This window comes from Erithacus rubecula (assembly GCF_903797595.1).
Source record: "Erithacus rubecula genome assembly, chromosome: 3".
Taxonomy (NCBI): Eukaryota; Metazoa; Chordata; class Aves; order Passeriformes; family Muscicapidae; genus Erithacus; species Erithacus rubecula.
In genome coordinates this window covers 45,796,956-45,809,854 of record NC_136689.1, presented here as the reverse complement: position 1 = coordinate 45,809,854, position 12,899 = coordinate 45,796,956, and the positions used below count along the sequence as shown (strand labels likewise).

The window sequence follows — 12,899 nt, the reverse complement described above, 5'->3', positions numbered from 1 at the left end:
CCAGTGGCAGCAGTCTGAGCCTTTGAAGTGGTGAGAGCTCTTCCCTGAAAGTCACTGGTGACTTTGTAAATGACCTTGGCATGCAGTGGTGTGACAACTATTAAGACCCGGCTGACAGGCTTGCTATAGCAAGGTAATTTCCAGATTTACTGCAAGGAAATCAGAGAAATCCAACACCACATTCTTCCCAGAAAGGAAATGGCCAAACAGGACTCCTGCTGATTTTCCTGTGCATGGACTGTCTCCATTTAATACAACTCCAGCTGTCTTATCAGCCCTGCAAATGTGTCTGTAGCATTTGCACTACATCCAGCAATGCTGTAGAGCAGTACAGCAGCAGGATTATCCTCTAGAGATCAGTGGATTTCTCTGACCTCATTTCGGATCTCCTCAGGTATTATGGATTGGAAAGTTTATCTTAGATTTATGCATTTCTAGGGGTGGAATAAAAAAAAAAAAAAGGTAAAGCGGAAGAAAATAATGCAGAGAGGAAGGGCAGTCAGCCAATGAAGCCAACAGTATAAAAATTACTATGAAATTAGAAGCTGAGATGGTAAAGAAACAGTTTAGTAAGTCTCTAGCCTGTGCCTTGTAGAAAATATATTGGCTCTCAGAAGGAAGAGGGGAGATTACTTCATCCCTGGATCATTGTCTGTTCCCTAGCAAGAGCACACTTTCAATCTGGATTAATGGACCACCCTAGAAACCCTAATGTAACATTTTGAAAGGCAGGCATATTTGCAAACCTCTTCCAAAATCATACTGAGCAGTTTGTAAAGCTCTCTATTCCTCAATGTCTACTTTTGATACCAGAATTTTGGGAAACCACAGTAAATGACACCATGCTTTCACCATAGAAGATTCACTCCTTTTTTTCTTTTTATTAATGTTATTTTTTAGAATCCTTCTGAGACTATTCCTCACCAATATTTGCAGTCCTGGGCCAGCTTACTTCCTCAAGGTGTGCTGACCCATGGCAGTGCTGGCTGCCTATCTGCTCTAAAATCACAGGTACTTTTTGGGCAGTTCTTCACCCCGACCAGGGAATGCAAAACTCAGGCAGATAGGTTTTTCAGGTGGAAAACTGAGTTGTGGGGAAATAGAGCATATTGATTAAGGATATTCAGCTGGTCATGGACAGAAGTGAATGTCAAATCCCAGGCTTTTTAAGACCAGGTCAGTTTTCTGCTCCAAAATGGAACTTGCATCAGGAGAGCCAGCTGTACTCATCCTTCTGCTTAGGACCTTTCAGCAGCACAGCCTTCCCCATCTCACACCAATCTTAGGGTCACACAGGATGGAGAGGGACCTCAGACCTCCTTCTTTCTCCCCATCTCTTCTCCGGTGATTCCCTGTCACAGAGTCCTTTTCATCTACCAAAAAAGAAAAATGCTATTTTATGTTCCTGGATAGCAAGAAACGAACATGCTGCCAAAATCACTGATACAATACAGCACCATCCCAGGAGGCAACCAGATCCTATCGGGGAAGTGCTCTGCAAACACAGAGGGTTGTGCTATCCAGGATCACATTGCGGCTTTTGGCAAGGCTACAAATGATGGGCTTTCCAAAGTGATTTCTGAAAGCTCCTCCTCTGAGGAGTGAAATGAGAAAAAAACCTCTCATTCTGCTCAAAGACATCCATTAAATTCCCATTTTAAAATGTCTTTGGATGTAATTCAGCATTAACTGTAAACATGGGTTCCTGACTATGTGAATATTTTATTTCGATTTGTCATATATATTTTTAGAAACAGAACGCATAAAAGATTTGTCGTGGTTTGAAGGACAGGTGTCTGCCAATAAAGGCAGAAGCTCCTCTCTGAAACAGAGAATTGAATTCTTCTCCCTCCCGAATATTATAATTGTCTGAATCAGAAACTTCAAGGCAGAGATAAGGGTGTAGGAGTAACAGCTTTTTACTAAAATATCTAACCTACAAGCAGAAACAACAGCAGTTATTAAAATTAGCAACAAAACAGAACAAATAACTCAGTTCCAGTCCTTTTTTTAGCCGCGGAGACACTCGGCCCGTGTCTGTTCCCGGTGATGTAGCACGTGGCAGAGCCCGCACAGCTGCGGAGAGCAGGCGGGAGGGGAGGGGGCGGCAGCGGCCGCGCAGGGTCTCAGGGGGGAGCAGGCTGGAGAGGGCAGCTCCTTGCTCACCGTGTGCGTCCAGGTGATCAGCTGTGTCCTCAGAGGCAGGAGGCTGGAGCGGGGCAGATGCAGGGCAGTCCGATCGCAGAGGGTCTGGGTCCCCACGTTCTGGCCGCGTGGGCTGCAGACGGCAGTTCCTCCTCCGAGCTCGCCCGATGCACAAGCAGCTCCCCCCTCGCAAGCCACCTCCCACCTACCCCTTTGTCTATAGTCATCAAAACATCCGGGGCGTAGCCGGCAGGCTCTGTTAGCATGATAATGGGAAAATTATTTAAACTGAGACAGTAAAAGAACAAAAACCCAACCCCCAACACGACTGAAGTAACTTTGTTTCAGTTTTTCCATGCCAGAGATTTTTGTCTCCAAAACGTATTTTGTTAGAGTCTTGTGTTTCTGATGAAATAAATTGAAAAGAGAGCTGCACTCTTAACACTTGCCTGAAATAAGGATCTACCTGGGTAGATGGCACTGTGTAAAGTTTCATTTAGGCAGGTAGGAAATTCTCCTCTCCAAGTCTCTTCCCAGCCCTGACTGTGTTAAATTCCTTCTTTATCACACAGTTTATTACCCCAGGGCTTACCCCTTCCCAAATAAAGTTTTATTTTTAATTTTAAGCCACACAACATTTATGCTCGACTATATTTAAAGACCTACGTGCTTTTCTAATGGTTCACGGTGCTCTGATGGCTAAATTCTGCAGACATCCATACCCTTATGCATGCTCAAGGGCTCCTGATGCTCCTCCAGCCTCAAGAATCCTACTCAAATACAATTTATCATGTTATAACAGATTGTTATTTTCAGACAGTTATAAAATTTGGTACCTTTTTGCCATCGGTGATCTGCTCGGCGAGATTTTTTAATTCCTTTACCCCCCAGCCCCCCCCACCCCAGAGCTATTCCACTGTAACTAGGGTTTGGTAATGTATGGCTGTACATTTTCAGTACATCCTGCTAGTTTCCAGCTGCCCCCTGGGTTATAGATCAATTTCTGGAGCTGCTGTAATTCATACCATAACTGTTCAAAAGCACAGTGCCATCACAAGCAGGCTGGAACCCATTAGGCCAGGTTTGTTTCCCATACAATATTATTTCCCACAGCTGCTGGGGGAGCACATGGACTCTGACTTCTAAATATAGAGCTGGATATCTTCCACCTCACTCCCTTTTTTCCAGCTTGTTTTATATCTTCCAGATATGCATTCTTCTTTGAGCTTTACATGAGATTCTGAACCCAACTGAAAGAGCCAGGAGGTCAACGAATGGAAAGTCACTTCTTAAGCTCAGCACATGCAAGATAAAGGAAGACTAAACCACTATGCCAGTTACTCCCCTGCAGCACTCCTATGCTTTTTTGTTTGGCACTGGTAGTTCAGTGTCAGTGGCTGAAAGGGAAAATGTTTAGTATAGGGACAAAAGGAAAATACATCTTTGCAGGCGTTGCCCAGCTTGGCAGATTCCTTTTTAAAACTCTTTCCAGTTTACACTGTTTTAAAGAGAACCTGATCAACAAACTGTGGAATCAGAGACCTTTACCTCAGGGTGCAGCATGAGGGGATGAAAGACAGCCCAGAGATATGCATAAGCCAAGATTTCCAACCATGCATTTGTCCCTCCTGCAACTCCAAGGACCAGACTCAGAAATGAGCCCAAAGGTGAAAACCACTGCACTGCTGCTGTACTTACAGCCCTTTTTTCTATGAAGCCACATCAAGTGATCTCTCAAGGCAGGTATTGGTCCCTTTGTACTACTACCGCAGCCAGACAAGAAAGGGGGAAGTAATTTGGTCATTGATGTCAGTACTGTGTGTTATAGATTAAAACGAGATCAAGCCGAATTAAATATTATTAAAATAAGCCATATTTATTTTGCGACCGAAACACGGTCCTCAATAGCCATAATCAAAAAAAGGTACAGCGCCGAGCCTGGGGTCGGTACCGGGTGAACACACACTGATCTGATCTCTATTGCATCAGATCCCCAATGTTCACAAACCCACTTTAGTTAGTCCAGTTTTTATACAGTTTTTCCTTGCCCAGAGCAGTGGTCTTTGTCTTCTCTTGCCGTTCCGCATTTTCATGTAGTTTTCTTTCACTGTGTTGAGCCAGACAAAACCATGTCCTGGGAGATGATGAATTTTGATGAAGCAAGTTCAGGTTTACAGGAAGATGGAATTGAGATGTAACTTACAGATTTTGGTTTACTGGAAATTACGGAAATTCAGATGTATTTTTCTTGATGTGTTGATTATCTTTAATCAAGGTGCTTATCGGGTCCTCGTATCTTGGGTGCCTCCCTAGACAGGGTCATCTCTGCTGCAGCTAGGTCTATTAAGTTGTTAATTTGGGCTGTCCTGCTTTTTTTGGATATTATAATGATGTAATCGAGCAATCTGTATTCTTACTGTCCGTGGTCCGTTTTGAGCTTTATTATTTTGCTCCTACAAACATTGTTTATTCTACACTACTGTATAATTCTTACACGAATTACATTAAATTAATGTATTACATGTGGAACAGATACTGTGGGACCAGCCTCACAGCCCTGGGTGCCTATTTCAATACTCTCCCTGCTCTCCTATACACAGTTTTGTAGTCAAGAGATACAGGACAAGAAAGCTACTCTATTTTTTTTTTTTTTTAAATATCCTGAGTACTTCCCCACGCATCCATTAACTACATTTTACAAATTCCCTTGCATCTGAGAGAAACTACACAAAAAATATGCGTAATGAGATGCCTGAATCCTGCTTTGACATCAGAACTGAAAAGTACTAGTTGGCTTTGCTGCACTGAAATTTACTCCCCTAGCTGGTGTATAAATTCTAGGTTCAAGCGTTGAGGTTAGCTGGTCAAAGTCATGGAGTCACATCTTACAGCCTCTGTCACACCAAATGTCTGCCAAGAAAGGTCAGTTTGACAACATGCTTTCTCTATGTTGTCCTTATTTTCATCATAGTTTTGCTGGTGGCCCAAAACATGTAAACATGTGTGTCAGCTTTAAATTAAAAAGAAAACACACACACATAGACACACACACAACCCAAAAAAAAAAAAAAAAAAAAAAAAAAAAAAAAAAAAAAATCACACACACCAAAAAAACCCAAACTGAGGGGCAGCCTCATGGAAGGGTTCAGCTCTCTGAGGAAGTTTTGCCACTTCTAATAAATATGTTTAATTTTAATGATAAACATTTTACTTCTTTTATTGTGAAAGAACACTTATTCTATGTGTTTCAGAACAGTCCACAGTTTATGGACTATCCCATTTGAGCTGATGGAGTGATACTTCTCCCCAAACTTTTTACTCCTTGAAACACTCTTTCTAAATTACTGGAGACTAAGTTAAAGGACCAAGCTTGTGACATGGCAAACTGCTGCTGTTGTGAGGCTGAAAACTTAAAGCTATTTTCCACCAAATCTATTCATTGGAATATTTTGGTGTATGCTGGATGTGTCCCTCACCCAGAGCCCCCATGTACTGCATAGGATTCTATTTCCTACCTGGCATGAGGCTCAGAAGGGACTAGTAAGCCCTATAACATTTGGCCCAAAGTTGTATTTTCCAGATGGTCGTGATAGTCCTTTTTGTTCCTGTGGGACTGTCCTTATTCTTACCCTTGCTTTCAGTGTCTCAGCAAGCAATGGAAGCAAGAAGAATCTATCTAACAGAGGTGTAGCTGCTTTTTTGGTCCCACTAAAACCATTTGGAAGACCTTGGTCAAAATTCATTGCCTTGTCCTGCTTAAAAGCAGAAAGCATAAGGGAAAACACCTGTTCCCAATTCCTACATCTGCTCCATGACCTAAGCAAAGACATTTCACCTTTTACTGCCTCTGTGTCCACATCTGTGAAAATAAATTGTGAAGAAATACATGCCTTATGAACAGGGAGAGCTGTAGAAAACTGAAATATGCATTGAGGAAGCACTAGTGATATTAATCAGCAAATGAAGACTGAACAAGAACTGACTGTCTCTGCAGGACTGCTGTATTTTGCAATGCTGCTATGTTATTTTTCTCTTTTCCCTGCATTTTCCCTCCTAAGTGGTTCCACTTCTTACAAGGGAAGTTTACAGGCCTCCCCTCTCCTACCCTTCCCTAGAGACAAATTACGTCTCATGCAGCAGCCCAGAGCTGCAACAGACAGTATGCTCGTAATTTCATTCTGTGCCTCTGTGACCTTTAAAAATACAACCTGGCAGTGATAGGAAAGAGGTAAAGGAGGAATGTGCTCAGCCTGAAGCACGGGTTTTCATAGTAGTACAGCCTTGTGAGGCACACCTGGTGGTGGCCAAGCATGGAAGGGCTACCAAGGAAACTCATTGTTCTGATAAGAACAGCTGTGCTGTGTGCCCAGAGCAGGAGAGAGACTCTGGCACAGCCGCTGCTGATGCAGTGTGAAACACCCCTGTTGCATTCCCCACCATGCAGCTCGCTGGCCAGATCTGACGTGACTGACAGCCCCCTTATAAAAGAGGATCAGCAACAGGTGGAGTGGCGTTAGACAGAAATTACTGAGCAGGAAGAGGGAACATTCAATCATGTACTGAAATGGGGCCAGTTTGGGGACTGAGATTAATAGCTAATAACACCATGTACTATTAATCCCCTCGTTACAGTGGAGAGGCTTTAGCAGAGAAATCCACTATGTTGCAGGATTTTCATCCAATGGCTTCTCCTCTGTTTTCAGCAGCCGCGGATAAAAATAGGAAGGTGTAAGAGATAACTAACACTGTTAACTTCAGCTAAAATCAATTAGGATGAGCAATAACTGCTTCATTCACTTGAAACATAGTTTTTAGGAAGGGATCTTAAGTCAAAGACTGCCCAAGAAGGGAAAACAGAAGGATAAGCAGAACACAATGCTTCTTATGTCCTCCAAGCCACACTCAAAGAATTGGGATAAACAATCCCATGGCCGAGTGCACAATTCCAGAGGTATCATCTATTTCAGTAAAAGAAGTTATAATACTTTTGAGAATCCCAGCAGCCACTGGGGTTTTTTGGTAAGTGAAAGATCCTCAAACCTTTGAGAAGCTGTCCTATAATCACGGGCTTCTGGTTTTCTGTTGCTGCCATTGGGTACCACAGGAGTTAATTTTGGGAAGTATGTGCCTGGACAGTGCTCAAGCTGCAAAGAGCAGGGCAGTTGGATACAGACTAGCAATTTTATTCCAATGCATCAGAGGAGAAGGATTTTAAGAAAAATTAATTCCATTTTGCTCTGGCTCAGTATGTACCCATTTACACAGAAATGCTGGAGAAGTTTTATTTCAAGAAGAACAACATTTTCCACATAACACAAAAATCCAATTTCACACTACAAGTTTTCTTTTGAAGAAAGCTTAAAACAACTTGAGATTTTTCAGAAATTATTTTGAGGGTTTTGATTTGACAGGAGACATTTTTAAGAAGCAAGACTTTGCATGAAAAATTCAAATTGCCTGTAATTGAATCCAAGAGTGGACTGATATAAAACCCTGGAAAGAGCTTGCCAAATATGTGTATCCCATTATTTTTTTCCAGTTTATTGCTGTCACGGTCTGCCCAATTCAAGAGCGAGTCGTGACTGGTTCTTTTATGGATCTCAGAGTGCAAAAGACACAGCAGGGGACAAAACCAGTTTACTTCTACAGAAATGCACTTTATTTAGTGCCAACCAAAATGCGATTGTGGGAGAGAGAGAGAGAGAGAGAGAGAGAGAGAGAGAGAGAGAAAGGGGGGTCGGGAATATAGCTACCAAGACGGGCAGACGAATCCTCATGGAGCCAGCCAGTAAATGTCTGTTGCCGTCTGGGGAGATCTCAGGGGTCTTCTCTGAGAAAGTCACTTTCATAGTCCTTTCCCAAAGCGAGTGGCTTCTGGCCAAAAGGTGGGAAGATTTATGGACTGTTGTATGTGGAGCTCGTTACGCTGGGGAACAGGTGGAAACAGGACGCTTCAAGGCATATCAAACCATCTTTGTCGTCATGAACACACGCAGGGCAGCCCATACTGACCAGTCCATTGTTCTTTCATCTGTGGGAGCTTGTTGAGTAAACGCCCCGTGACTAGTTGTCATGAGAAACCAGTCCTGGTAGGCATCACCTGCGGAACAGTCACTTGGCGTTCCTCCCATCCCTGGCCAGCATAGGCCTCAGGCAAGGGTCGTTGGGCAGAAACAGACGAGAGGTTCGGACGGACTCTCACAATTGCTAGCACACTTTAGAAATGGAAAGCAAGGAATTACAATGATTGTATTTTACAAACAAGACTTGCAAGATGTAAATTAACAATGCCTGTGTCCTGGTTTGAAAGGACAGGTGTCTGCCAGTAAGGGCAGAAGTTTCCCTTGAATCAGAGACTTTGGTTCCACTCCCCCCAAGTATTATAATTGTTTGAATCAAGGACTCTGAGGCAGAGATAAGGGGGTGGGAATAACAGCTCTTTTACTAATATATCTAACTGTACAAGCAGAAAACAACAGCAGTTGTTAAAATTGCTAACAGAACAGAATAGATAAACTCGGTGTCAGTCCCTTTAGATGCAAGCACGCTGTTTCTGTGCTTAGTCCACAGCCCCGAGCTGCCTAGGGGCAGGCGGGAACGGAGGCAGGAGGGGGGCGGCAGCGGCCACGCCGGTCTCGGGCGGGAACGGGCTGGAGCAGGCGGCTCCTCGCTCATCGTTTGTGTCCGGGTGATCAGCTGTGTCCGCAGAGGCAGGAGGCTGGAACGAGGCAGATGCAGGGCAGGTGATCACAGAGGCTCTGGCTCTCCTGTGCTCCGGCCGCATGGGCTGAAGATCCGGGCGTCCTCCTCAGAGCTCGCCGGAAACACGAGTCCCCTCCCGGAAGCCTCAGAGGTCCCTCCGGGAGCCACTGCAATTGACACCTTTTGTCTAGAGTCATCAGAGATCCTGGGTGTAACCCGGCCAGCTCCATTGGCATAATAATGGGAAAAATTCTTTCAATTGACACAGTAATAGAAAAACACTCAACCCCCAACAGCCTGTTTCTGGGATTTGGCATCCTTTTTATGCCATTTTATAATGGAAGGGAAGTGCTGCTTGTGCAGTGCTGGCAATGAAATATTAAGATGCACTCAGTGGAAAATCGTCTTGTCTCACCTTTCAGCTTTGCCTCTGGATAAGACACTACCAGGAGAAGCTAATTTTCCTGACAGGGCCAGTCTGGAGAGCAAAACTTGGTCACTGACAGCAAAGAAAGCATTGCTTTGAAACCTGTTGAGCCACAGGACCCTTGCAGCCCCTTTGCTACCTTGTATTTTCTGGATATTCAGTGAAGGTGGAAGGCTTAAAATACAGATAAAGAAGCAGCCCTTCATGAAAAGCCTCATCTAGCTGTCTTTCATCATGGCACCGACCCCATCAGTTCACAAGGATTGCAAGGATTGCGAGATAGGCCTTAAGACAAAACACCTGAGAGCCAGGAAATACCCAGAAAACACCAGTGACTACCCCATTCGTATACTTGTTGACAGGCACTCACACCAGGGTAGGGTGGCACAAAAATGGGGACCATGCTCGTAGCCAGCCACTGATGTAGGCACAAGGAGAGCAAGGCAAGCTTATCCCTAAAATGAACACAGCAAGATGTAAAGAGTTAAGCACATGCTGAAAATAGTGTGCAGATCAGCTCTGAGCTTATCAGGGGAAAAGGGCTGCCAGGCAGCTATGACTCCAGGGTCTGTCTGGGCCATAGTAACACTGCCTGAAAAAACACTTGATTGAATTTTGCCTTGCTGACCTGATTACCTGGCTGCAGCCCAGCTTTTGACACCCTTCTTTCATGCCAGAAGGGAAATGCTGGCCCATGGCCAAAAAGCAAGAACAGGGCGACAGATTAAGTTGGACAGGCATTAAAAAAATTCTAAAAAAAAAATTAAAAGTCTTTAAAGTACAGGATTACAGAGAGTGAGGCCTTTCATATTTATTTGAAACTCTTGTATTTTTCTTGTGATAAACAGGCAGCTGCTGGGTCAGGTGTACCCTGTGATTTCCAGTCAAATTTCAATATTTTACTGCTGCCTTCAGCTGGTAAAGGCATCAGCCAAGCACTGGGTTCCTTCTCTGCTGAAGTGGGTATTGAATCTGAACTCAGGTTTGAAATAAAACAAAGCAAAACAAAACATCCTCAATCGGATTGTTTCTTTGAAAAGAAAGAAAGCTGACAAAGCAAAAACAATGAAATTTTTAGTGCAAACCCCACTGCAGATGATACCTCTGCCCCCATACTGGCTGCCCTCTCCGTAGAGGATCTTGATGTGGAGCATGCCCTGAACCCCAGTCCTTGCCTCAGGCACTGCTGTGAAACCGTTTGGCCAGAACCAAGAATCCACCAAGTCCCCAAGACACACAATTTCTATACTCCAGAAAGCAGTAGTTAAGGAAAACTTACAGAAAAATTTTCTATTTCCTATTGCATTTGCTCTGCACTCACTGGGATTAAACTTCTTGGGGGGTTCATAGGTCTCTGTGTTGTATATTGCATATACTAATATTTTTTTTATCCCCAGATAAGATCTTGATATAAGGTCTAAGCCATCTTTTTTTTTTTTTTTTTTGTGCTTGCTAAGGGCCCTGGCACAGTTCTGACACCCTACTGTGACACATGCAATAAATAGTAAACCTTTGAATTTTTAAGGAGTAATTTAGTACTGGCTTGGGAGTTTCCTCAGATCCTATAAAAAGGGCTCAAATCCTATTGAATTGGCAGTTGTTTGAATAGATGTCAGCTGCAGTGTAGCATGCCCATCCCATGAGGTCCACACCAATGTTTGGCCTCCTTGTTTCATCTTTTTCTAATATAACTCCTTGCCAACAAACACCAGAGAATATCTGAAAAGTGTGTTCAGCCTGGCTAGCGCTTCCCGCCTCAGTGATTTTAATTTCTCTATTTAAAGGGTACTAGGGATACTCAGGTGAACAAGGTGTGTTGCTAGAGAACAGACTTCAGAGGCGAAGACTAAAGTACCCAGCTAATGTCCCAACAGGTCCTTTCCTCACAAAGAGTTCATTGCCATTAGAAACCTCATTCTCAGAATGTCCAGAGATAAAAAGAGTTGCAAGTGTCAAGTTGCCTCCAGCACATGCCCTGGAGGACACCGTTTATCTCCCTCTCTATGCAATTCACTTCACTTACTGTACATTACATTTTGCCTCCTGATTGGTTCAGACCTTATGCAGACTCAAAATAAGAGTCTATTTAGAGAATAACAGATCTCTTCTGCTGGATTTACAGATCAGTACTGTTATGAACAGTGTAGAGTACCAAATTCAGAAGTTAATTGTTAGATGATGTACACACACAGAGCTACATTTTGCTCAAATTATTTATAAACTCTTAAGAGACATTTTTATGTGCGTGCATCTGCAGGTGTGTCTATATGTAGCTCTCTGCATGTATTTGTCTACTTGGCACTTCCATTAGCCTCACCTTAGAAGCATAATACGCAGCTCCAGCTTCCCTTTTTTGGTTTTTTTTGGGTTTTTTTTGTTTTTTTGGTTTTTTTTCCTCCTACCCACATCTCCTTCCCTTTCGCTTCACCTGCCTATCCTCATTCCTCAGTTTCCCTCATTCCTCTCCTCCCTGCCTAGGCACCTCTCATACCTCTCTGAATACAACTCTCAGGGGTTCTGTGTGTCCCAAAGCAGCTCTCTACACCTGTGGTGCAGGCAGCAGCCAAGGAAGAAGGGGGAAATAAAGATTCTGCCTCCTGCCAGCTTGCTGCAGCAGCTAACTCATTTCTCACTGCTAGGAACAAAACTGAGGCTCTTCCACCTGGTTCAGAGCCCTCAGGGAAAACTACATTTTGTTATTATTTTTTTCTCCCTATCTACAAACCATATACTCACAGAAAGGCCAACAAAAGCATATCAGGCAAGCATGAAATTTCTAAGCCAAAAATACAGTTGAGCCAAATAAACTCCCAAATATAACAACAACATAAGGAACAGTTTTGGTTTTTTTTCAATCATTATAAGTTTGAAGTGCCTTCCATAAATTTTAATTTAAAAAACAGATCAACCTGTGGGGGTGAAGTAAAGAACATGTCTATTATTGGCAGACAGCTTTGACTTCAACTATAAAAGATCTTGTTTCTTTTAATATCTCCCAAAACAGTCACCAAGAGTACAGAGAAAGGGGGAAGGGCAATGAAACAGCTCTGGATTTGCTTCCATATGACTCACTTGCTATCTTCCCTATCTGGCACCAGTGGTGGTGGAGATACATGGTCTCCCCTCCTGCCATTGCTTTCCTGTGATCCTCTGCAGACACTCCAATAGCCACAAGCTTGGAAGAAGCCTGGTGTGTAGACCACGCAGCTTCAGCCTTTGCTTCTAAAACTAAAACTTGGCAACTAAAACTCTAAATGTAACAGGCCCTTGCTGGCAGAGAGCAGGCAGAGCCAGCTGCGTGTGCTAGGGTGAAGTGCTGGCACTTGGTGGTAACAGATAGTGGTAAAACTTCCCTGCAGGTCACTGGGAGGCCGGTTTAGCTCTGCAGGGCAGGGAGAAAGGTCTGCCTCCTGGCTATAATTAGCAAGTCATTCAGCATGCTAGGAATGGACCAGTAAACCAAAGCAGTTGGTTCGCTTGCACTATAAGCAGTTCAACAGTTTCATTTCAGAGAAATAAATGGTCCCCCAACAGTGCCCCTGTCACAAGGAATTAGGATTGGTCTGGGCCACCCTGTTTGGAGCCAGACTAGTTTTGATGTGCACAGTAAGGCAGCTTCTGGTTT

General features: G+C 43.6%; 1 long non-coding RNA gene across 1 annotated transcript; it reads right to left on the bottom strand.

The window, feature by feature from the left end:
• Nucleotides 1–854: 854 nt before the first annotated feature.
• LOC306800104 lies at nt 855–5,803 on the bottom strand. The gene is made up of 2 exons (XR_013773762.1): nt 5,661–5,803; nt 855–1,373 (listed from the first exon to the last, which is right to left on the bottom strand). It is a non-coding gene; the product is annotated as an uncharacterized lncRNA (long non-coding RNA).
• Nucleotides 5,804–12,899: the final 7,096 nt, after the last annotated feature.